Below are 26304 nucleotides of genomic sequence, written 5' to 3'. Positions count from 1 at the left end.
AAGGTGGGGCAGTCTCTGGATGCTCTTTCCTTACGTCAGTCTCTGCTCCACACTTTGTCACTGCATCCCTTCCCATGGGTATTTTGTTCTCCTTTCTAAGAAGAACCAAAGTTTCCACACTTTGGTCCTCCTTCTTCTTGAGCTTCGTATGGTCTGTGAGTTGTATCTTGGGTATTCTGAGCTAATATCCACTTATCAGTGACTGCATTCTATGTGTGTTCTTTTGTGATTGGGTTACCTCACTCAGGATGATATTTTCTAGTTCCATACATTTGCCTAAGAATTTTATGAATTCATTGTTTTTAACAGCTCCACTGTGTAAATGTACCACATTTTCTGTGAATGAATGCAATACATCTTTTTAAAAAGAACCTGAGAAAGAAGAAATTTCATTAATTTGTAAAAATAAGACTTTGGGGCCATCCTAAAATACATAGGAAGAGCTTTTCTCAAAAACAAATCAAAGCAAAAAAAAAATTTCACCAGGAACTTAAAAACCACGAAACTTTAGTTCATTTCTGTTAAACTGTGAGCTTGATGCTCAGAAGTTTCCTCATGAATACCCCTTGAATCTCAGGAACCTGTATAGTGCATTCAAATAGAATGTTTGATAAATGCTGAAAAGATAAAAAAGTAATATTTCTAAGCCAGGGTTTCTTAAAAATTAATTACTAAAAATCATTATTGTTGCATCACTTTATACACAGACATGTGCTATTTTGATAATATAAAAGCCTTTTATTAAAGTATAAGTGGGTAGTGCTTATCTTCTATCCTTTGTTAAAGTGTATTTTAAAACCACGATGAAACGAAATGGTAATTGTTCTAGAATTATTTGGTTGTCAGAAACAGTAATTGACTATTAGAATTTTGTGCTATTAATTATTAAATTATTTTGAACCCATTATTCTCTCTACATTAATGGACAAAGGGTAAAAGGAAGGGGGGAGAAAGAGAGAAACAAATCATTCTGTTTAGTGCTCACCAAAACATGAGTTACTTAAAGATTGGATCCACTGTCTCAAGCTGCCCAGCCCAGACCTTGAAGCAGAATGGGAGGTGATCTGTGAGCCAAGTCCATGTGCATTTGAGGACACCTCTGACTGCAGAGCTGATAAAGGTGATTTAGAGATTTTCCACTCCTTGGTAAAGCCTAAGCTTCTATCCCCACCCTCTTTCAGCATTAGCAGAACATTTAGTGCACTAATGCAGTCTGAAGAACAGATTCCCACAGGAGTTCTGAGCTTCAAGGGGGCAGGGATTTCTCAGGGCTTCCCAAAGCCCCACCAACGCCCTGGTTGAGGGGGACACACATACACACTTAGGAGAGCATCTTGTATCATGAAATTATCTCTAGGATTATACAAAAGATGGCTTTAAAGAGCAAACATGAACCAGTGAGTCATCAGGGACTCATGGGCAATCAACTAGAAGGCTTGTCCTATGTGCTTAGGGGAGGTCTGGAGGGCGGGAATGCTCACTAGAGTTCATTCTTTTCACCCTTGCCACTCTAATGGCAAAGCTGAAAATATGTGGAAAGAATAAGTTTAGCAAGTGCCAGCCTAGCCTCCTCCTCGTTCTTAACTCATTCTTCCCATTATCCTTACTGCAAAGCATATCTCCATCCAATGCCCACACACACCTTGGCTCAGACACCCATGGTCAATCAAAAGACTGACCATGAGTCTTTTGATTTCAGCTATGCAGCTCCCCATGTCAGAAGGTTAGCTTTCCCTAAAGGTGCTGGTTTTGATAAAAAAAATTGCTACTCATGTTCTGGCCCTACAGAAGTGAAATCTTGACCCCAGAGTCAGTCCCCTGTGGTCAACTCCCTCCTTACCATCATAATGGGAATCTGGCAGGAAGGGATAATTAATTCTCCATGAAATATGTAAACACTTGCCAGGAAGAAAAAGGGATGGGTACTTACCAGGCTCTCATTTTCCTGCCTTTTTATTGGAACTTACTGAAACAGTTTCTCTAGCCTGCTGTCTGTGGCCTAGATATACTTAAGAGAGATAAGCGGGGTAGAGAAACCCCTGGCCAACTACACTAAATATGTCCTTTCCCCAACTCTCTCATACCTACAGCAAGATATTATACCATTTGCCTGTGTCCAGGGTCTTAAATGGACAGAGAGGCATAGAAGACTGATGTGGTGATTCTTCCAAATGAAAAGATCGAAAAAGTATAAGGAAACTATATCAACTACTGGGAAGCACCAGAAAGTATCTGTTGACACATTCAAAATTATTATAACATAATCAGGCAACAGCTTGGACTGACACCAGGCTTTCCAAAGTTTGTCTGTCTGTATCATTTATGGTTTTAGAGCTACAGGTGGGGTAAATATCCCACCAGTTCAGGAGAGGTAGTGTTGAACAGGTTCCTTACTGTAGGACTTCTCAACAGTAAGTATTGTGAGGCTCTAAGCAGATCACTGCTTTCCAAAACTTCCTAGCAAGGGACTCTTTTGATGCAAAGTGTCTCATAAACAATTGCTGCTCCTAAGTGCTTAATGCTGACCCAGTGGAGCCTTGGTTTCGAAGTCAGACAAACTAGAATTTGAATTCAGTTTGTCTTTAATTCTTCTATTTGTAAAAAAAATGGGGGATAACAACACATACCTAATGGACTTGTACTCAGTATGTAGTGAAGACCTTGCTAAAACCAAAAAACAGCTTGAACAAAGAACAGCCCTTCTTAGACAGCATAAAGTTAGGAGGGGCTGCACATGACAGGTACCCAATGGATTTACTCAACTCATTTCCTTCAGAATATTTTCTTTGGGGTCTCTCTGAGGCTCAACCCTCATGGGAATCTAAAGAATCTTGGATAACTGAAGAGTCACAAAGAAATAGGCTCCCTAGGCCCCACCAGGGCACTCTGATTGGAAAGGATGCTGGCAGCAATGATAATAGCTAATATCACTATTGTTTATTAAGGCATTCACTCACCCAGTAAGTACGTTGTTATATTTATAGTATTCTGGTGAATTTTTAGAGCACATCTTCAAGGTGGGATCATCATCACTCCATTTTATGATGAAAATAAAACTCACCAAATATCATATTTCTTGTCACAGGTTATTAGTAGCAAAACTAAAACCACTCATGAATCATTAAAGAATGATATTTGGACACGGTGGCACATGCCTATGTTCCTGGCACTTGGGAGGTGGAGGCAGGAGGTTTGGGAGTATGAAAACAGCCTCAGTTACACAATAAGTTTAAAGACAGCCTGGGATATATAAACCATGGCAAATAGGTGGGCAGGGGGCAGGGGGAATGGTGGGTAGAAGGCAGCAGGCAGAGATAGGCCTAAACTGGGCATGGTGGTTCACGTTTTAATCCCTGTATATCAGAGAATTACTTTAAATCTAGGCCAGCCTGAGTTATAGAGCCAGACTGTGTCTCAAAAGCCAAACAAAAGAAGGAAAGTGCCTACCCACTAAAAGCCTAGCTAGGTCTTTCAGGATCTCTCTATCATTCTATACAAGAATCAAATCAAGAAACAAAATTTTTCACCACTTCAAGGAAATAGTACCAATTCTTGCACACAGACAGAAAGGTGGTGGTCTTCTAAGATTATATGAGGTCAAAGGAGAGAAAAGGAAAATTCTAAATGGAAAATTACATACAGCAACGTGGGAGACACTCTGTGAGGTACCTGTCTCGAGGAGTTTCTCAAAGTATCACTGTCTTCATGTCTTAGCCCTCACCCAAGGAAAGTATAGAATTCTTTCCAAATATCAAATTCATTGGGAATAGGCTGCAACTCTTGAGAGTGCAAAGTCATCTGCACACTCCTTTTAAATAATGCCACTTGCTTTACAAATACCAATGCTGAAAAGAAGTCATTGTGAGCAATAAAATATAGTTTAAGAAGTACATATTCCCTTTCCATATGAGGTATGTTTATAGCATATGATTTTGCTGACCCATAATTCATAAGTACAAACAAAAATATTACCTGTGTCTTCTGCTTGGCCAGTGCAGAGATTTTCTTCACTCCAGGTGTTTTGGGAGAAACAAAGATGAGAAAAGCCTTGCCTATGGAAGAATTCAGAGGTCTGAAAGGAAAGCGGCAGTTTCAGTACTGTCTGGAATACCCCTAACACACACACACACACAATATCACATGTCACATCTTTGAGGAGAAAGTTCTTGCATAAGTAAACACACACACACACACACACACAGAGAGAGAGAGAGAGAGAGAGAGAGAGAGAGAGAGAGAGAGAGAGAGAGAGAGAAACACAATAGCTATAACAGTGCCAAGCTACTGTGCCTTTCAATATGGAAGGCACACTGGGTACACACATCCTAGAGAAGCTGATGAAGCCTCTAAGGTGTGGCTGTCTGCCACAACCCTGCTGTACCCGGCTGGATATAAAGGAGTGTGCTCAAGTAATGGGTTGCAATCTCAGTGGTCACATGACTGCTTCCAGAGGGACCATACTCCATCCAGGCAGGACCTGACTGCTGCTTGCAGAGGCAAGCCACATCAGCATGAAATAGAAAACAGAAATTCAGTAACTAAGGGCAGAAAAAAAAATCCTTTGAATCAAATGAAGGTGACTTTTCGAAAGCAATGCCATGGTTTGTGTGTAATTAGAAGAAAAAAGTAGGAAATTATTCCTTAAGACTAAAAAGACATCTGTTTAAAGTAAATGCATTTGACAACACTGTTAAAAACTAATTTTTAAAAATTTTCTATTGGGTATTTTGTTTATTGATATTTCAAATGTTATCCCCCTCCCCGATTTCCTCTCTGAAAACTCCCCATTCCACCCCCTCCCCTGCCTCTACAAGGGTGCTCCCCCACCCACACACCCACTCCCACATTCAAAACCATTTTGCATGACACTAGTATTGTTTCTGCAGTTCAATTAACTCCTTGAGGGAGAGCCTACCTGTGAAAGAAACCCAGCTTCCTTATTATCAAAAACTAAACAGGGCGTTAATCTGCAGTTCTACAGAATTTCAGAAGGAAGAGGCTGGAGGCACACATGAACATTCAAAGCAACACTAGCATTAGCTGCCGCCACTGGCAGCAGCTCGTCTACCTTCTGGAACAATCCGAGGCCCAGATTTCCAGAGACAGCACTCCCGTTGGAGACACATGCTGGCTATTAGCTAACCGACAGCAATTTCTCTCTCAGACTCTCACTAGGTGGTAACATCCACATGTTTTCACTCCTTAACTGTCTTTAGGCTTTGGCAACAAGATTGACAGGACTCTAACCATAACCATTTCATAACCTTACCCAAACTGGTCTTTAGTCCAATATCCTTCTACAATTGAGAACCACAGGAGATCTAACAAAATAGCGACTAGTTTGCTATTGAATCTAATGGAATCACTTTAAAAATAACTGGGAAGGCAGTTTGAAGTTTCTGTATTTTATTAGCATATTTAATATTTACCAGAGAGTCTCATTATGAGGCACTATATCCATACAGGTTTTCCTGGCAGGAACACTAAGGCTAGGATCTGATGAGGCTGCCATGCACATTGTAAATGATAGCATAATTACCCAGGCTCCCCCTCTAAATTGTGGACCATGTAGCTACATGGCTAGCTTTCCAGCCAAGTGCCTGTTCGATGCGCAGTGATTAAATGATGGCTATGTCTAGATGCAGTTGTTCAAATGTCACCTCCTCTGTGTGAAGCCTTTTCTGAATCACCGAAGGGGAATTAGTCATCCTGACTCCTGGCTGGCAAAGCCATGGGCGTGTCCCATCACAGAGCTTCCCAAAGTCTGCTCTAATTTGTCCTTTTACAAATTAGACCCCAAAGAAAAAGGACTCATGCTAGTCCTCTTGGCATCCCCAGCCTTGGATACACAAGAGGTACTCAATAATTATTTGTTTAATCACGGGAAAAAAAAGAAAAGAAGGAAAAGAATTCAGAGAGTTATTTTAACAGCCAGTCTCTGGACCATGAATTAGATTGGCTATATACCCTTAATATAATTTTAAAAAAACATAGAACGACTTCCAAGGTAGGATTAACAGATCAGAAGCCTGCCTCCACATAACAAGTGAATGAGCAGAGTCGGGATAACAAAGAATAGATGCAAAAAAAAATAACCAAGGGGTTAATTGGGTAGCTAAAGGGTGTGTACCACATGGCTCCCAATGTAGCTCTTGAAGGGTGGGGGCACAGAAACCTCATACAAAGGCAGTGTACCTTCTCCCCAAGTGTTACTGCAGATTGCTCCTTCATGCACATATACATATACGCATATGTAACAAAATAATCAAAGAAAAAGAGGCAATGAATCTGAGAGGAACTAGGGATGGGGAATGAGAAGGGTTAAAGGGAGGAAATGGAAGGAAGAAAAGTTATGGATATTTTAATTGAAAGAAAAAGAGAGAGTAGGTTGCTAGCCAGGTCTCATGGCACAAACCTATATTCCTAACAATTTTTGTAGGCTGAAATGAGAGGATCACAAGGGCAAAGTCTGAGTTGAAGGCTAACCTAGGCAACTTACTGAGATCCGATAGCTGGTGATATAACTCAGGGGTAGAGTGCTTCCTTGGTGTTCATTGGTATCTAGATTTGATCTCATTAATGGGAGGGAAAAATCTCTAGGCTTTTGACTAGTGCTATTTCCAAAGAAAGCTGGATAAAATATCAAAACCAGTACATGCATAAGTTTCAACACAGAAATACAGTAAGAAGAAGTATGCAGCCTAACACCTCCAAAAATCATTATTGAATGTAAAGATACTGAGATAGTTGACATACTGAACAAAACATTAAAAGGTCTGTTTTAAGTAATAAATCAATGATGCTGAGTGTGGTGACATACAACTTTAACCTCAGGCTTTTGGTAGCAGAGGCAGGCAGATCTCTATGAGGCCACCCTGGTCTAAATAATGAATTCCAGGACAAAGTTACAGGGAAAGACTGTTAGAAAAAAATTGTTTCAAAGAGGAAACAAATGGCTAGATTAGGTAATGAAGTCAATTCAGGACATGGATGAGTAAGTCAACAAATGTGGTAGTTTGCATTAAAATGATCCCATAGACTCCGAAGTTTGGAAAGAAAGGTGTATGGCTTTGTTGAAGGAAATACGTCCCTGGGATTGGGCTTTGAGATTTCAAAGGACTGGTTCAATTCCCAGTATTCACTTTCTGCTTCCTGTTTGTGGATCAAGTTGTGAGTTCTCATCTGTTCTTGCTGCCCTTCTTTTGGCTTGCTATCATGGCCTATAAATTTCTGAAATTGTATGCCCTAGTAAGTGTTTTCTTTTATACGTTTTCTTAGTTGTGTTTTATCACATCAATAACAAAGTAACTAAGATACTAAGAAAAAGAAACTAGAAGAAATGAAAAGAAAAGAGAAATAAACAGCAATGAAAATTTCAGCAAGGAAAAAAGTTATGAAAGTTGAAAAAAGATTGAAAGTTCAAAAAGCATATTAGAGATATGGCAGACAATAGCAGAGAAATGTTACATTAATACGCTGATAAAGAAAAATAAACTGTCTACAACAGTTGAGAACTCTGGGACATAAAAAAGAAGCCAGACCTAAGAATCCATGAAGCATGAATTAGAAAAAGAAACAGAAAAATACTAAAGGACTAGATAATCTATTCAATGGAATCATCATATAAAACTTTCTAACTCTATGGCTACCAAGCACAGGAGACATGTAGAACCCTAACTGGGTTTCTATTGTGATAAATCACTATGACCAAAAGCAACTTGGAGAGGATGGGATATATTTTAACTTACAGTTTGTTTGACATTACAGTCTATCACAGAAGGAAGTCAGGACAGGAACTCAAGGAAGGAACCTGGAGGCAGTGGCAGATACAGAGGCCATGGAGGTGTATTGCTTATTAGTTAGTGCTTCATAGTTTATTTATTCTGCTTTCTTATACAACTCAGTATCACTTGCTGAAGGGTGGTGCCACCCATAGTGGGCTGGCACATCACATGTCAATCATTAATGTAGAAAATACCCACCACAGAATTGCTTACAAATCAATCCTATGAAAGCATTTCTCAATTAAGATTCCTTATCCAAAACATAATCCACACATCAAATGAGGTACAAGAAGAAAGGAGGAGTGACCCCTTGTTCTGGAAAGACTCAGTGAAGCAGTATTCGGAAAAACCAGAACGGGGAAGTGGGAAGGGGTGGGTGGGAGGACAGGGGGAGAGAATGGGGCTTATGGGACTTTCGGGGAGTGGGGAGCTAGAAAAGGGGAAATCATTTGAAATGTAAATAAAAAATTATATCGAATAATATATATATATATATATATATATATGATTCCTTATCCATATCAGGACAGAGAAATAGGAGGGGGTGATTGGGGAATGGGTGGAGAGAAGAGGGCTTATGGGACATATGGGGAAGAGGGAACTGGGAAAGGGGAAAGCATTTGGAATATAAACAAAGAATATAGAAAAGAAAAAAGAAAAGATTCCTTCTCCAACAAACACACTATCTATAACATATTATTATCATAATGACAAAATAACACAACAAAAAACTGTTAAAAACCACAAAACAAACACATAAATTCATAAAAGCAAACCTATCAGAGAAACATCTGACCTTCCATCACAATACCCCAAATCCAGAAAGCATGGAGTGGTATCTTTCAAGATCTAAAAGTAAATTACTAGCAACGATTAGTCCTTTAAGCAATGGTATTTTAACTTGATAGGGAACCAGGCTTGGTGGTGAACACCCATTATCCCAGCATTTTGGAGGCAGAGATAGGCAAATATCTGTAGGTTTGGGCATAGTAAGTTCTAAGCTAACAAAGGCTAAATAGTGAGAACTTGTCTCAAAAAATTGATATTCTCCAATTAATCACTGAATATGCACAAGAATGAAATTGGATCTTTACCTCACACTATGCAAAAATAAACTCAAAATGGGTTAAAGTCTTAAATGAAAGACCTGTGTTCATAAAGTTTCTAAGAAGAAAATGTGAAGAACTTCTTGGAATAACAACAAAGGTTTCAAGCTTTAATTTTGACAGAGATTTCATAGAAGCAATACCAAAAGCAACTCAAACATACAAATAGAATGAAAAGCTGAATATGGTGAGACACACCTGTAATCTTAGTACTTGGGAGCTGAAGGCCTCCTTAGAACTCAGGAGTTCTAAGATTATTCTTGTATGCATAGTGAGTACCCGGGCAAAGCTAGACTACATAAGATTTTCAAAAGACAGACAGACAGCTAGTTTATTCAATTATGCTGAAGGAAGGAGACAAATGGTAAATAAAATATAGTATTTGCTGGAGCATACACATAAGTAGATGAGACATGGCATTATATTACAAATGAAAAATCTTCCTTTGCTGTTCTATAAACTCCAGTCCAGGTACCTCTAATAGCACTGGACACAAAAGCAATATTACATCAATAAAAAATAAAAGTAATATGGTAAGATAGAATCTCTAATAGGACAAATACAGGGTACTATGTGGCACAAAAAGCCCACAGAGGGGGATGTGAGAAGGCTTTCTGACAGAAGCGACATATGACCTAGCTTCTGGGCAGAACTGAAAATAAGTGAGGATAAGATTGGTTCTCCTAGGGACCTCATAAAATTACAAAGTTTCTGTAAGGCAAAGGACACTGTTAAAAGAACAAAACGGCAACCATCAAATTGCGAAAGGATATTCACCAACCCTACATCTGATAGAGGGCTAATATCCAATATATACAAAGAACTCAAGAAGTTAGACCCTAGGGAACCAAATAACTCTATTAAAAATGGGGTACAGATCTAAACAAAGAATTTTCATCTGAAGAAATCCGGATGGCCGAGAGGCACCTTAAGAAGTTCTCAACATCATTAGTCATGAGGGAAATGCAAATCAAAACAACCCTGAGATTTCACCTCACACCAGTCAGAATGGCTAAGATCAAAAACTCAGGAGACAGCAGGTGTTGGCGAGGATGTGGAGAAAGAGGAACACTCCTCCACTGCTGGTGGGGCTGTAAGATGGTACAACCACTTTGGAATTAAAAACAATGAATTCACAAAATTTTTAGGCAAATGGTTTGATCTGGAAAATATCATCCTAAGCGAGGTAACCCAGTCACAAAAGAATATACATGGAATGCAATCTCTGATAAGTGGATATTAATTAGCCCAGAAGCCCTGAATACCCAAGGCACAAATTGCATAACAAATGACTCCCATGAAGAAGTATGGAGAAGGTCTTGATCCTGGAAAGGATTGACCTAGCATTGGAGGGGAGTACCAGGACAGAGAAAAAGGAGGGAGGTTATTGGAGAATGGATGGAGGGAAGAAGGTTTATGGGACATATGGGGAGGGGGGGATCCGGGAAAGGGGAAATCATTTGGAATGTAAACAAAGAATATAGAAAATAAAAAATATTATTAAAAAAAAAGATTGGTTCTCCTAGGCAGGGGGTGGGAGGAGGGGTTGGGGGTTTTGGGGTAGGGGAGAAACCGGGAAAGGTTTTAGCATTTTTTTTTGTTTGTTTGTTTTTGTTTTTTCGAGACAGGGTTTCTCTGTATAGCCCTGGCTGTCCTGGAACTCACTCTGTAGACCAGGCTGGCCTCGAACTCAGAAATTCGTCTGCCTCTGCCTCCCAGAGTACTGGGATTACAGGCGTGCACCACCACTGCTCAGCTTAGGTTTTAGCATTTGAAATGTAAATGAAGATTATATTCAATAAAAATTGGTAATATTAATCTTAATAATAAAGACAATCTTAACTGAACACACACACACAAAGATTGGTTCTCCTAGACATGTGCATTCTACAGCACATAGCAAGGATGTACAATGTGGATGTGAAATCAAAACCAGAATGAACTGCATTCTTAATAATAATAGCAAAGATGTCCTGTCCATCTCCTCAGGAGGAACTGACTCATCCGTCACTGTCTGCCCCTTCTCATTTCCCCACTCCTCTACTGGCTTTGCCTTCATTGTACAAGTATACTTCTTAGTCAGACATGGTGGCACACATACAAAACTTCCATCCCAGAATTTAGGAAGCAGAGGCAGGCAGATCTCTCTGAGTTCACAGCCAGTCTGTTCTACCTAGAGAATTCCAGGACAGCCAAGCTACACAGTGAGACTACCCCTGTCAAAAAATAAACAAAACACACGCGCGCGCGCACACACACACACACACACACAGAGAGAGAGAGAGAGAGAGAGAGAGAGAGAGAGAGAGAGAGAGAGAGAGAGAGTTCTTATTCTAAAATGTTAGTCTCAGGCTATGCTAGGGAGGAATCCTAAAATAGTATATTTGTTTAGTCAGACGGTAGCAACAAACTGCGAAAGGACAGAAGAGAATGGAAAATGTTGGCCACCAATACAGGCAAGAAGCAGCACTGCAGGAAAAGCTCTCCTATTTCACACACTTCTTGGAACTGGCCACAGCTCTAATTTCTGCCAAGACAAAGTACTCCTAATATCTGCTATTATGAATCATGACATAGCCCAAGGAATATGCTCCAATCTAGGCAGAGCAACAAGATTGAATAGACTGAGAAATACCAACATTCACTTATCTGCTTGGCTGGCGATATTTAAGGAGTCTATCCTGTCATGGTCCCTGGTGCCTTCAAGTTCAATTGTACCAAAGAGATGAGAACACAGAACAGGCTTCCCAAACATAGTAACTAATAGCTATCCTGCTGGTGTTGGGGCCACAGTAGTATGCAGTCCCACCCAAACAGTATTTCTGATTCCTTGTAGTCTTCTAAATTGGTTGCCTGGTGCCCAACAAATACACAGAGACAATATTAGTAAAAAACCAAAATATTAAAACATATCTTTATCTATTTTCTTTGATCACTAAGTTTTCTATTCCCACATACATAACCAATACGTGACTTTAACAGTCTCATCTGTGAATAAACATATGTCTACATCACATGCCCATTCTCAAAAAATGTTTACTGGAACAGGGTTAAATAGGATAACAGGTATAAAAAATTGAAAAGAAGTTTGATTTAAAGGTCCTGCTCTCTTTTGAAGAGACTAAAGGAATACCAAGTATTATATTGTACATAATATATTACAATTAAATAAATAAAAACAGTTAAGCATATCTCCAAGGATGAATTCTTGGTGTTGAAAAAAACCACAGCAAGAAAGAGAAAAGGGAAGTCAGATTTGAGTAGTCACATATTATACATAATATATTCTATTTAAATAAATAAAAAGGCTCAAGCATATTTCCAAGGATGAATTCTCAGTATTGAAAAAACTCACAGTGAGAAAGAAGAAGTCAGATTTGACTAGTCACATGAAGTAGTTAAAATAGCTCTGCCACTGACAAGTAAAGCCCTCAACCCCGAGACCATAGTCAATCACTTTACATTCATGGTCCACTGAGCTATGCATACCCCCACAGTAGGTAAGGGCTCCTGGCACCAACAATTCAGCCCACATTACTCAGACAACACAGTTTCCAGTACTAACATGTAAAGGCCTGCAGATTCAAACCACTGGACCCAAACTTTCCCTACTTGCCCAGTTCCTGGTGCTGATTTATAAAGGAGCCCTTAACCCTGAACAAATTGTTCACACCTCTACAGTTCACTGGTTCCTAACACTGACAATTAATAATCCTCAGACCATCATCAGCCCCAGCCCCACATTCCCATTCATCCAAATAACTCCAAATGCACAAATTTCAGTCCCAAACCAGAAACAACATGAGACCATGTCCAAGAAAATATGATGTCTCCTCCAAAAATTAGTAATCCTATAATATGGACCCAAATGAGAAGGACTTAAAAAAACTCCCGATGAAAGAATTCAAAAAGTGTTTATAACTTTGCTCAAACAACTCAAAGAAGATAAAAGCCAAGAGATGAATGAAATAAGGAAGTCAAATTTCTCATACCTAGAAAAAGATGCCAATCTACATATGAGAGGCCTAGAGAATATCTAATGGACAGGACCAGAAAAGAAATTTCTCATGTGTCTTACTTATTTTTCTATTGCAACTCATACAAGTGTTCACTGAGGCCTACAGTTTCAGAGGGTGAATCCATGACCATCATGGTAAGAACATGGCAGGAAGCAGGAAGGCATGGCACTGGAGCTGGAGCTTATATCCTCATCATCAAGTAGGAAGGAAGAAGGGACGGAGGGAGGGATGGAGGGAGAGAGAGAGAGAGAAAGGAATGTCTGAAAACCTCAAAGCACAGTGACACACTCCCTCCATCAAGGCCACACTCTTAACTCTTCCCAAACAGTTCTGCCAGCTGGTGATCCAATATGCAAACATATGAGCCACATCATGACATATTTTAAAACTTGTTTGGTTTAAACCCTCATGACAGAATCCCCAAAACGGCAGTGACGATGGCCAAATTTAGGTGGTCGTTCAGGTTTACACAGGATAAAGAATGAATATTGAAAGTTGTAAGAACAGTTAAGTCATTTGTATAAAGTCAGGCTCATCATACTAACATGTGATTATTTAACAGAAATGTTTAAAGACCAAAAGGCCTGACAGGATATATTCCAAGTTTTGAAAGACAGCTGTCAACCCAGACTATTATAACCAACAAAACTGGCCATTAAAATTGAAGGAGAAATAAAAATCAATGAAAAAAAAACAGATTAAGGGAATTTATGGCCACTAAGGCAGCCATAACTTTAGTATGAAGAGGAGAAACAGACCCAAGGTCACAGGCAAAAGAAAAAGTCAATGAAAACAACATAAAAATCAACAAAATGATAAGAATTAACACTCATCATACAACAGTAACTCTGAATATTAACTATCTCAATTACTAATAAAAAAATCATAGACTAGCAGATTAATCAGAAAACCATACTAGACACATCATGAAACTACCAAACTTCTTGGAAAAGAAATAGCAGCTTTAAAAAAACAAATCAGCAAACTCCTGGGCCACCCTGAGAAGTACAGGGCCAGCTAAGAAAGTTTGTTGCATTATACGAGGACAAATTTTGTGTGTGTGTGTGTGTGTGTGTGTGTATTGTTGTTGTTGTTGGGGGGAAGATTTCAGATGTTAGAATATCCAGGTAGGTTAGCATGGGGAATTTTGTCAGACAAAGGAGATGGTCAATAATGGTCAGAAGCATGTGGGTGTGACTGTTGTAGACAAGAGCGCTCAGCCAGTCATTAAGGTTTTTCTAAAAATTGCTTCAGGTTTCTGTTTCTCAGCAAAGCCAAGTCTCCTAGCAGCGTCAGGCCCTGATAGAACCTGGATCACCACCTAAATATGGTCATCACCACTGCCATTTTGGGGGCTCTGGCATACGGGCCTTAAGACAAACAAGATCTATTTCTGTTGCCTCCAAAAAACATACTTTACCATCAATGACCAATACCATCTTAGGGTAGGAAAAGGATATAAACTCAAACCGATCCTGAGAGACTGAATCTTGCTAATAACCACATGCTCTTGAAAGTGAGTCCTTCCTCAATCAAGCCTCCATATGACTGTGGCTTATCCAACTCCTTGATTGCAATAGTTCATCCAGATTCTGAAGTAGAGGACCAGATAAGCCGTGCCAGGGTCCTAACCCACAGAAACAGTACAACACAAATGTGTGTTATTTTTGGTCACTGCCTTTGCTAGCTTTCTACTGATCTGATACCATGACCAAAAGCAAATTGGGGAGGACATTATTTCTTTCAGTTTATAGATTATATTGTCAGCAGGGGAAGCTAAGGCAGAAACTTGAGCAGGAACCTGGAGGCAGAACTGAAGCAGAGGCCATGGAGAGGCATTGCTCGCTGGCTTGTTCCCCATGGCTTGTTATGTCTGCTTTTTATACTGCTCCAGGACCACCTGTCCTGGAGTGGCCCTATCCATACTGGGATGGGCCCTACCACATCAACCACCTATCAAGAAAATGTTCCCACAGACTTGCCTACAAACCAATATAATAGAGAAAAGATGACATAAACCACATTTGTCCCATTTTAGGACCAGGCCTGATTTCAAAAGGAAAGTCACCAGACCCAGGAACTAGGGCATAAGTCATCAGCTCCAGTGACAGACTAGAAATCCCAGGAACTAGGTCATAAGTCACCTGCTCCAGGAATAAATCATACATTCCAGGAAGAGGGTCATAAACACTCCCTCCCAAAGAACAGGCCGGAGATAACCACAAGAATGGGGAAATACCTTATCTAAGGATGGGACATCTGTGAGGGACAGCCCTATCTCATCCTGTGGTTAAAAATTCATGATATAGGAATGCAGACCACTGACCACCTGGAACAAACCAATCAGAAGCCAACCCATGTGACCTTCCCAGCACCCACCAATGAAATTTTAGATTACCTAATCCACTCCCTAATATAGTAGAACTAACATAGCAGCCAATCAAAATTGTAGTAATGTCATTACTTTGGCCCCTGTCAATTGCATTAGAGATTACCTAAGCTTCTAGAAAACTCCCCTAGCCCTACATAAAAAGGGGGTCTGCAAACTCCTCCATTAACACCATTTTGATGAATGATTGACCCCTGCATACTGCTCATTTCTGCAGAATAAATGGTTTTGTCTTTGCATTCTATTTGAATCCGGGATCTTTCTTCAGTGATTTTTGAGAACCTTACATTGGAGTTTTTTCTCAGTTAAGATTCCCTCTTCCAAGATGTGTCTATGTGTCAGGTTGATAAAAGCCAACCAACAATGTCACCAAAATATTAACATGTTACATAAAAATACTGTAAGGATTCCTCTGGAAATTAAATAGCAAAAGGTAGATTAAATCAACAGATTGGTCTGATGTGCCTCTGAGTTCACCTTGTTTTCTCTCTCAAGTCTTTCAGATTGGATTCAAGGTATCAGAGCTTCAAATTTAAACCCCAATGTGATATACTATTCATGTACTAGTACAGTGTTTTTTTTTTTTTTTTTAATGTCAACAATTCCCAGAACTTGCTAGAATGGTGAATAACTAGAACTTTAGTACCTTGCTGGTATGGAATGCAAAATGGTATAATCTCTCTGAAAAGCATTGGGTAGTGTCCTGGTTAGCTTTTCTGTTGCTGTAATAAATACTATGACCAAAAGCAACCTGAGGAGCACAGGGTTTATTTAGCTTACATGTCAGGATCACAGTAGGAAGTCAAGGTAGAAACTAAAACAAACTTAGAGATAGGAACTGAAACAGAGGCCACAAAACAAACAAACAACCCCAAAATCCCATAACTTGTTCAGCCACTTTCTTATAGTATTATCAAGTTGAACATATACCTACCAACCATATGACAACAATTATACTCCAGAGCAGTTCCTGTAAAGAAATAAAATTACCTATACAAAAAAACTGTATACAGGTTTAGATAGAAAATACTGAAAACAACCAAAATAGACAGAGTATCCCACAACCATAATTTAAGTAATTAGAGGGTGTGGACAGGAAGATCAAGAGTTTAAGCCTAACCTCAACTATAAAATGATTTTTTTAAATGAGACAGAATGACAGCTCTGTGGCTGTTCTTCTCGAGAACCTGGGTTCAATTCCTAGTACCTACACAGTAACCCACAACTGTCTACATAACTCTAGCTCCAGGGAATTCTGTGCCTTTTTCTGACCTCCAAGGGCACCAGGCAATATTTATGAGATATACAAACATATGTGTAAATGAATAGTCATATACATAAAACAAAATAAATAAATCTTTAAAAACTTCAAAGCAAAATAAGGACAAAGAGGAAAACACACAAAAGGTACAGCCCATCCATCTTTTCCTCATTTAACAGATACTCGCTGAATCTGTTCCAGCTATGAAACAGTGAAGCAATGATGAATCAATTTACGGTGCTCTCCCATACATATTCACAGCAGAACATCAGCAGGAACACAATTTTTTAAAAATGAGGTGTAAGCATAGAGATATGTCCACATACTACTGTAGTCCAGAAAGAAATTAGCTATGCTTGGGAAAACCAGGAAATGTTTCATGGAGCGTAAAAAGTAGGAAAGGCATCCCAAGGGTTATGAAAGCATTTCAATATGTAAGTAATGCTTCCTGAGATTAAGGAATAAAAACTGTATAGAACAGAGTGTGGAGACATTAACCTGGCAGGTAAGTTAGTGACAACTGTGAGCATTATTATAAATCACAGCAAAAAAAAAAAAAAAAAAAAAAAAGGGACTTTAACCCACTGGTAAGGAAAGGTAATTTTAAGATGCTTAATGAGTACTAGATAATAGCCTGAGTAGAAACTACAGACCCTGCAGAGAATTTTTTTTTTATCTAAATAAGGCAGACACCAATTGCCAACAACTCCGTCTCAGGCTACCATCCAGGGATTCTGGCCCAGTATTGCCTAATGCAATTTTTCAAGTGGAGCTAAGCACACTTCTATATGCATGATCTTCTATTTTTAAATGCCCACATGAGTACATTTCAACACAATCAGGATGCTATAGATTACAGAGCATATCACTTTTTAATATACTAGTAAGAAAGAAAACCTTCAGTAATCAAATTATGTCACAAATTATGACGCTCTATCAATTTAAAGAAATCCCCAAATCAGAAATACTAAAATGTGAAAAAATATGCATCTTAGAATCAAATTTTCATTTTCTCAAAATCCTGAATAGAGTGTTTGGATTCATTTTGAACCTGACAGATTGCACTCTGTTTAAGTCAATCGGATCCTGAAGGTAATCTGATTAAATTCAAGCTTTAGGACAATCACTTTGGGGGTCAGCTGGTGATGAACCGGGAGAAAGCTGGCAGCAGGAAGACCAATGAGGAGGCTCCTGTAATAAACCAGGAGGTAAATGATAAAGGCTGAATTAAAACCACAGCTGTGGGCATGAAGAGGATGGCGGGGGTCAAATGTAAGAGTTTTATGTAATAAGCCCTACAAGTGTATAAGTGGGGACAGAAAGTAGGGAAGACAGAAACATCATGGAAGATTTCAAGCTTCCTAGTTTGGAAAATTCAGATTCATTATTTGTCCAATAGAACTAGGTATGTACCTTGTGCTGGATGCTGGAGGTATAATGGTGGATGAACAAACATGGCCCCTGCCTTCCTATACCTTAGAGTCTGAGACAATACCATTGTCATAGGGTATTAGGATGCAGAATCATAAGCAAAAGGAAATAGGCATATTTATCCTGGAGAAAACTGAGCTGGTTACTAAGATTTTATTGTTCCAATGTCCCTTATACAGTAGAAGCCTAGGTTTCAAAGTCAGGGAATAAACCATGTCTGATTAAGAAGTTCATGGGTTCTGAATGGCAGCTGAAATATTTCAGGAAAATAAGATGACCAGGAAGAGTATGGATTGAGAAGAAGGACTTAATAGGACAAAAACAGAACACTGGGGAACTAAGAAAAGAGAAGGTGCAAGGGGGTAAGAGAGAGAGAGGAGAAAGGGCAGGCAGGGAGGCTTACAAAGAATAATGTGCAAAGAAAGAAGCTGAGGCAGTGGTGGGGTATATGCCAGCCAAAGGAGGTTCTTAGTACTGTGTGAGTCACACCTACCTTTATCTACAATTCAGCACTAAAGTCAGTACTTGGCAACATACAATTCTGATTTTCAGAGTCCATGGGTATTTTGCCTGAACTCCAAATAGGCTTATCAGAACTGCTTATTTAAAGAGCTATGATATTTTAAGTATTGCTACAATCTGTTCCTTTATCCTGTAAGTGCTTACATTTTCCACGTATTTCAGTTTGACATCTAGAATATGAGTCAATGGCAACTCTCTCTTTCTTCTCATTTTTCCTTCTGTAGGAGCTAAAAAATCTGCCATTCCAAGGCAAATGTGAAACAGAGCTTATAAAGGAATGTGTGTCCCTGTCATGTGAATGCACGAGGTAGAAGTGACTTAAGCACAGATGCCCAAGTAGCACTGCAAGACCCTTGTGACATTCTTGAACTTATGATATGTGAGGATACTCCTTAAGACTCCTTTAGGAAAGCCCTCAGACATCTCCAGTTTAGAAGAGTGAAGAAACAGGCCTAGAGCTGGTGAGATTGCACAGTGGAAAAAGGCATATGCTGCCAAACCTGATGACCTGAGTTTAATTCCCAAGATCCACATGGTAAAACGAGGAGCCAACTCCCACAAGTTGTCCTCTGACCTCTACTCCTGTGCTATGGCAGGCACACACACTTTAAAACATTCAAAAAGAAGCAGGCCTAGAGAAGTTATACAACCTCCCCAAGATCAGTCTTGAAACTTAGTAGCTAGTTGACACTTTTTTTCCATCCCACATGCCCTGTACATACACATTAAAGCATCTCCCTAAGACAGGAAGTTCACAGGAGTTGGGTCAAATTAACCAAAGAGAGGAAGCTGATTAAAACCTCAGGTGGGCCCTTGCCTACTCAGTGCTCACTCACTTCTTCTGTCCACTAATGACTCTTACCCTTCGTTCCCTCCAGGTGTTATGTTCCACACAGGCTCAAGGAAGCTAGATTCCTAGATCTTCATTTTACTGGTGGCTGAATCATTCAGCCTGACCTGCAGGCTAAGGACACAATCCATCTTCACGTTTACAGGCCTTACTTGGGTTTCCCCAGCCTTGTCTGGAATCTTTCAGTACAAAATTCTAGAATGACTCTTTAATAGGTTGTCTTGGCAACCCCACAATGTAGGATAGAAATATGACAGTCTCTACCAATGAAACGTGGGCGATGTAACCCAGATGAGAGAACTGCTTCTGACTTGTGGAAAGGTTCTTTAAGCTTTCTTTGCTCATCTTTACCTCCCTGACAAACTTGTGCGTGCGTGCGTGCGCGTGTGTGTGTGTGTGTGTGTGTGTATGCATGCACACACAGAGAGAAACATACATGTATGCATGAACATGGAAAAATAAAGAACAGTTTGTTTCTTAGGAAAAACTATTAGTTAAAACACCCCCTGAGGAAGAGCAATAGATTTGTTTTTAAAATTCTCTCTACTCCTTAAGGTGACTAAGAGTTTATTACAAGTCATTTGAGAAAGTTTTTAAAGCATTTTTTACAGTACTTATTCTTGTCTTAGTTTCACTCATATGTTCATTCAACAAGTATTAATTAATTAAACTTAAAATTTGGGGAAAAAAAGCAAGGCTACAGATTTCAATAGTAAATTGAGATAAGACACAGAACTGAGGAGAAGCCGGGGACAGGATCCTTCCAGTTTCTATCTGCACCCCAGAGCTGACCCTGTGCGATAGCCCTCCATACCCAAATCATACCAGGAGACAGTTGGTGTCCCAGGAGTGCTGAAACACCAGAGAGCATAGGTATGATCACTACTTCTGCTCCAAGGGACCCTCTCAGAGCCCTCAGGACACAGGAACCAAGGAGCAGCCTAACACAGAATTCTTCCAGTTTCAGTCTGTACCCTGAGCTGACCCTGTACCACAGCTCTCCATATGCAAATTCCTCCTGAAGAGAACTGGTCTCCCAGGAGTGCTGACCCACAGGATTACAGGAGGGACAAGCCACAGTCAGAGACAGCAAGAACAGCTAACACCAGAGATAACCAGATGGTGAGAGGCAAGGGCAAGAACATAAGCAACAGCAACCAAGGCTACTTGGCATCATCAGAACCCAGTTCCCCCACCACAGCAGGCCTTGGATACCCCAAGACACCAGAGAGGCATGAATCTGATTTAAAATCACATCTTATGATGGTGATAGAGGACATTAAGAAGGACATAAATAACTCCCTTATAGAAACACAAGAGTACACCGGAAAACAGATAGAAGCCCTTAAAGGGGAAACACAAAAATCCCTTAAAGAAGTACAGGAAAACACAACCAAACAGGTAAAGGAATTAAACAAAACCATCGAGGACATAGACATGGAAAAAGAAACAATAAAGAAATTACAAAGTGAGACAACCCTGGAGATAGAAATCCTAGGAAAGAGATCAGGAGTCATAGATGCAAGCATCACCAACGGAATACAAGAGATAGAAGAAAGAATCTCAGGTGCAGAAGATACCATAGAAAACATTGACACAACAGTCAAAGAAAATGCAGAATGCAAAAAGCTCCTAACTCAAAACATCCAGGAAATTCAGGACACAATAAGAAGACCAAACCTAAGGATTATAGGTATAGAAGAGAGAGGAGATTTCCAGCATAAAGGGCCAGTAAATATCTTCAACAAAATTATAGAAGAAAACTTCCCTAACCTAAAGAAAGAGATGCCCATGAACATAAAAGAAGTCTACAGAACTCCAAATAGATTGGACCAGAAAAGAAATTCCTCCTGGCACATACTAATCAAAACACCAAATGCACTAAACAAAGAAAGAATATTAAAAGCAGTAAGGGGAAAAGGTCATATAACATATAAAGGCAGACCTATCAGAATTACACCAGACTTCACACGAGACACTATGAAAGCTAGAAGATTCTGCGCAGATGCCATACAGACCATAAGAGAACACAAATGCCAGCCGAGACTACTATACCCAGCAAAGTTCTCAATTACCACAAATGGAGAAACCAAGACATTCCATGACAAAACCAAATTTACACAATATCTTTCCACAAATCCTGCCCTTCAAAGGAAAATAAATGGAACACTCCAACACAAGGAGGGAACTACACCCTAGAAAAAGCAAGAAAGTAATCTCCTTTCAACACACCCCAAAGAAGATAGCCACACAAATATAATTCCACCTCTAACAACAAAAATAACAGGAAGCAATAATCACTATTCCTTAATATCTCTTAACATCAATGACAATTCCCCAATAAAAAGACATAGGCATAGACTAACAGACTGGATATACAGGGCCCAGCATTTTGCTGTATACAGGATCTTTATCAATCCTATATCTGATAGAGCTAATATCCAATATATGCAAAGAACTCAAGAAGTTAGACTCCAGAGAACCAAATAACCCTATTAAAAATGGGGTACAAAGCTAAACAAAGAATTTTCCACTGAGGAATATTGAATGGCTAAGAAGCACCCAAAGAAATGTTCAACATCCTTAGTCATCAGGGAAAAGCAAATCAAAACAGCCCTGAGATTTCACTTCACACCAGTCAGAGTGGCTAAAATTAAAAACACAGGGGACAGCAGATGCTGGAGAGGATGTGGACAAAGAGGAACACTCCTCCATTACTGGTGGGATTGTAAGCTGGTACAACCACTCTGGAAATCAGTCTGGCAGTTCCTCAGAAAATTGGAAATATTACTATGTGAGGACCCTGCTATACCACTCCTGGGCATATACTCAGAGGACTCCCCAGAATGTAATAAGGACAGATGCTCCACTATGTTCATAGCAGCCTTATTTATAATAGCCAGAAGCTGTATAGAACCTAAATGTCCTTCAACAGAAGAATGGATTGAGAAAATATGGTGCACTTACACAATGGAGTACTACTCAGCTATTAACAACAATTAATTCATGAAATTCTTAGGCAAATGGATGGAACTAGAAAATATCATCCTGACTGAGGTAACCCAATCACAAAAGAACACACATTGTATGCACTCACTGATAAGTGGATATTAGCCATAAAATACAGGATAATCGTGCTACACTCCACAGACCTAAAGAAGCTAAACAAGGAGGAAGGCACATGTGAGGAAGCTTGATTCACAATTAGAAGAGGGAATAAAACAGTCATAAGAGTCAGATGGAGGGAGGGACCTGGGAGAGAGAGAGGGGATGGGAAGGGAAATGGGGGAGTTCAGGATCAGATGTGGGGAGGGACAGAAGAGATGCCTAGATGGCAATGAGAATGGATGGAAAACTGTAACTGACAGGGGTTGGAGGTGGGGACATCTCCAGGAAGAGACAGAGACCTGGGATAAGTGAGTCATTCAAGATTCAATGGAGGTGAACTTAGCTGTGACTCACAGCATTGGGGAAAAGGAACCTGAAGGGCCACCTCCTGTAGCCAGGCAGGAACAATAGGGACACCAGTTCACCCACAAAACTTTCAGCCCAAAATTTGTCAAGAAATGCAGGGATGGGGGATGAAACAGAGACTGAGGGAATGGCCAACCAATAGCTGGCCCAATTTGAGACTCATCCCACGGGCAAGCACCAATCCCTGACACCATTACCGATACACTTTTATGTTTGCGGACAGGAGCCTAGCATGGCTGTCCTCTGAGAGGTTCCACCCAGCAGCTGACTGGATGCAGAGATGCAGACACACACAGCCAAACATTGGTTTGACCTTGGGGACTCTTATGGAAGAGTTGGGGGAAGATTTGAGGGAACTCCACAGGAAGACAAACAAAATGAACTAACCTGGACCTTTGTGGGCTCCCAGAGACTGAACCACCAACTAAAGAGTGTGTACTCTGGCTGGACTGACTACCTACACACATATGTAACAGATGTGCAGTTCCATCTCCATGGTCTCCTCTAGAGCATGGGCTATCCCTAAAGCTGTAGCCTGTCTGCTTCCCTAACTCAGCTATCTTGTCTAACCTCAGCGGGAGAAGTGCCTAGCCCTACAGAGAATTGATATGCCAGGGTGGGGGATACCTAAGGGGAGCCTCCATTCTCTCAGAGGATAGGGGATGAGGGAGGGACTGTGGATGGGAAAGACTGGGAGGGGGGACAGAAATCAGGATGTAAAGTGAATAAATTAATTTTTTAAAGGGAAAAAAAGAAAAAAGAAAAAAATTGCCCCAATGAGGCAGGCAGCCATTTCCTATTCAGTGAAAGGCCCAATTTATAAAATGGTTTTAAGGAAATGTTATATAAAGTAATCTGATGTCATTAACTGCTAGAAAGTTCATTTTGCTTAATGACTCTTTCCTCTTACAGGTCAAGAAAGGCTATTTGTAACTAGCACTTTCATTTTCAGAATGAAGCTCTGATTTTATAGCATGTGAGCTAGGGGAAAAAAAGACCTTTTAAGTTGTTTTGTTTAATATAGGGCCGTTCTATGTAGGTCTGGCTACCTTGAAATTGACAATGTGGCCTGGGCCAGCTGAAATTCATTACAGTCTTCCTGCTTTAGTCTTTTTGGGTCCTGGGATTATAGTGTGAGCTACAATGCCCGGCTCCCTCTAACCAATGTACTTCTTTAGGGGAGTAGACCTATACCACATCATGAGGTCAGAATCTGTTCTCTTTCTACAATGTGGTTCCCTGGGAACAAACGCAGGTGCTCAGCCTTGTAGGGAGGTACCGAACCCACTGAGCCATCTCTTGGGCCCTTGGGCCCTTCACCTTCCATTTGAATCTCCGTTACTCACTCCAGAACACAGTTCTTGCTGCTATGCCATGGTCCTACTACTGTGAGCAACATGAAAAGAACACTACGGCCAGCGTGTCTGGGTCAGTGTCCTGAGCAGACCTTAGGCCCAAACTCTGCAGCCAGTCCCACAACATCCAGAGGACTCTCAGGCACTTTTACATGCCCAGGATCACAAGATCAGAGGTGAGGAGGACACAACATCTGTCCCAACACTGGGAGTAAATAGGAACAGCAGGACCCAAGCACGCAGGAACTCCACCAGGCCAGTGGCACAGCTTTCTTCTGGTCTATCTGGGCCAGTATCCTGAGCAGGCCTTGGGCACAAACTGCAGCTAGTCCCACAACATCCAGAGGAAACTCCACTCCCAGGCACTTTTACAAACCCTGGATCTCAGGATCACAGGATCACAGGATCACAGGATCCCTGGAGCTTGGTCACACCAGTATCTCAGGCTCCCAGAAGCAGCTTGACTGCCAGGAGCTTGGACACACCCAGGATCTCAGGATCTCAGGATCACAGGATCACAGGATCACAGGATCACAGAATCACAGGATCACAGGATCACAGGATCCCTGGAGCTTGGTCACACCAGTATCTCAGGCTCCCAGAAGCAGCTTGACTGCCAGGAGCTTGGACACACCCAGGATCTCAGGATCTCAGGATCACAGGATCACAGGATCACAGGATCACAGGATCACAGGATCACAGGATCACAGGATTACAGAGACAGCTTGACTCTGAGGAGTTCTGACGCTCAGGATCACAGGAAGGACAGGCTCCAGTAGATACAGTGAGGGCAAGTAGCACTAGAGATAACCAGATGGCGGAAAGCAAGCATGAGAACATAAGCAACAGAAACCAAGGTAACTTGACACCATCAGAACCCAATTCTTCCACCAAAGCAAGTCCTGGATACACCATCACACCAGAAAAGCAAGATTCAGATCTACAAAATCAATTCTCCTGATGATGATAGAGGACTTTAAGAAGGACATAAATAACTCCCTTAAAGAAATACAAGAAAACACAGGAAAATAGGTAGAAGCCCTTAAAGAGGAAACAAAAAAATCCCTTAAAGAATTATAGGAAAACACAACCAAACAGGTGAAGGAATTAAACAAAACCGTCCAGGATCAAAAAATGGAAATAGAAACAATAAAGAAATCACAAAGTGAGACAACCCTGGAGATAGAAAACCTAGGAAAGAGATCAGGAGTCATAGATGCAAGCATCACCAACAGAATGCAAGAGAGAAGAGAAAAATCTCAGGGGCAGAAGAAACCATAGAAAACATTAACACAACAGTCAAAGAAAATGCAGAATGCAAAAAGCTCCTAACTCAAAACATCCAGGAAATTCAGGACACAATAAGAAGACCAAACCTAAGGATTATAGGTATAGAAGAGAGAGGAGATTTCCAGCATAAAGGGCCAGTAAATATCTTCAACAAAATTATAGAAGAAAACTTCCCTAACCTAAAGAAAGAAATGTCTATGAAGATAAAAGAAGTCTACAGAACTCCAAATAGATTGGACCAGAAAAGAAATTCCTCCTGGCACATACTAATCAAAACACCAAATGCACTAAACAAAGAAAGAATATTAAAAGCAGTAAGGGGAAAAGGGCAAGTAACATATAAAGGCAGACCAATCAGAATTACACCAGACTTCTGGGCAGATGTCATACAGACTCTAAGAGAACACAAATGCCAGCCCAGGCTACTATACCCAGCAAAACTCTCAATTACCATAGATGGAGAAACCAAGACATTCCGTGACAAAACCAAATTTACACAATATCTTTTCACAAACCCAGCCCTACAATGGAAATGGAAAACACCAACACAAGGAGGGAAACTACACCCTAGAAAAAGCAAGAAAGTAATCTTTCAACAAGCCCACACAAACACAATTCCACTTCTAACAACAAAAATAACAGGAAGTAACAATCACTGTTCCTTAATATCTTTTTGTTTGTTCGTTTGTTTTTGTTTTATGTTTTTTTTTTTTGAGTCAGGGTATCTCTGTGTAGCCCTGGCTGTCCTGGAACTCACTCTGTAGACCAGGCTGGCCTCGAACTCACAAATCTGCCTGCCTCTGCCTCTCAGAGTGCTGAGATT

The sequence above is a fragment of the Apodemus sylvaticus genome, chromosome X (genome assembly GCF_947179515.1).
Source record: "Apodemus sylvaticus chromosome X, mApoSyl1.1, whole genome shotgun sequence".
Taxonomy (NCBI): Eukaryota; Metazoa; Chordata; class Mammalia; order Rodentia; family Muridae; genus Apodemus; species Apodemus sylvaticus.
This window is presented reverse-complemented; position numbering follows the sequence as displayed.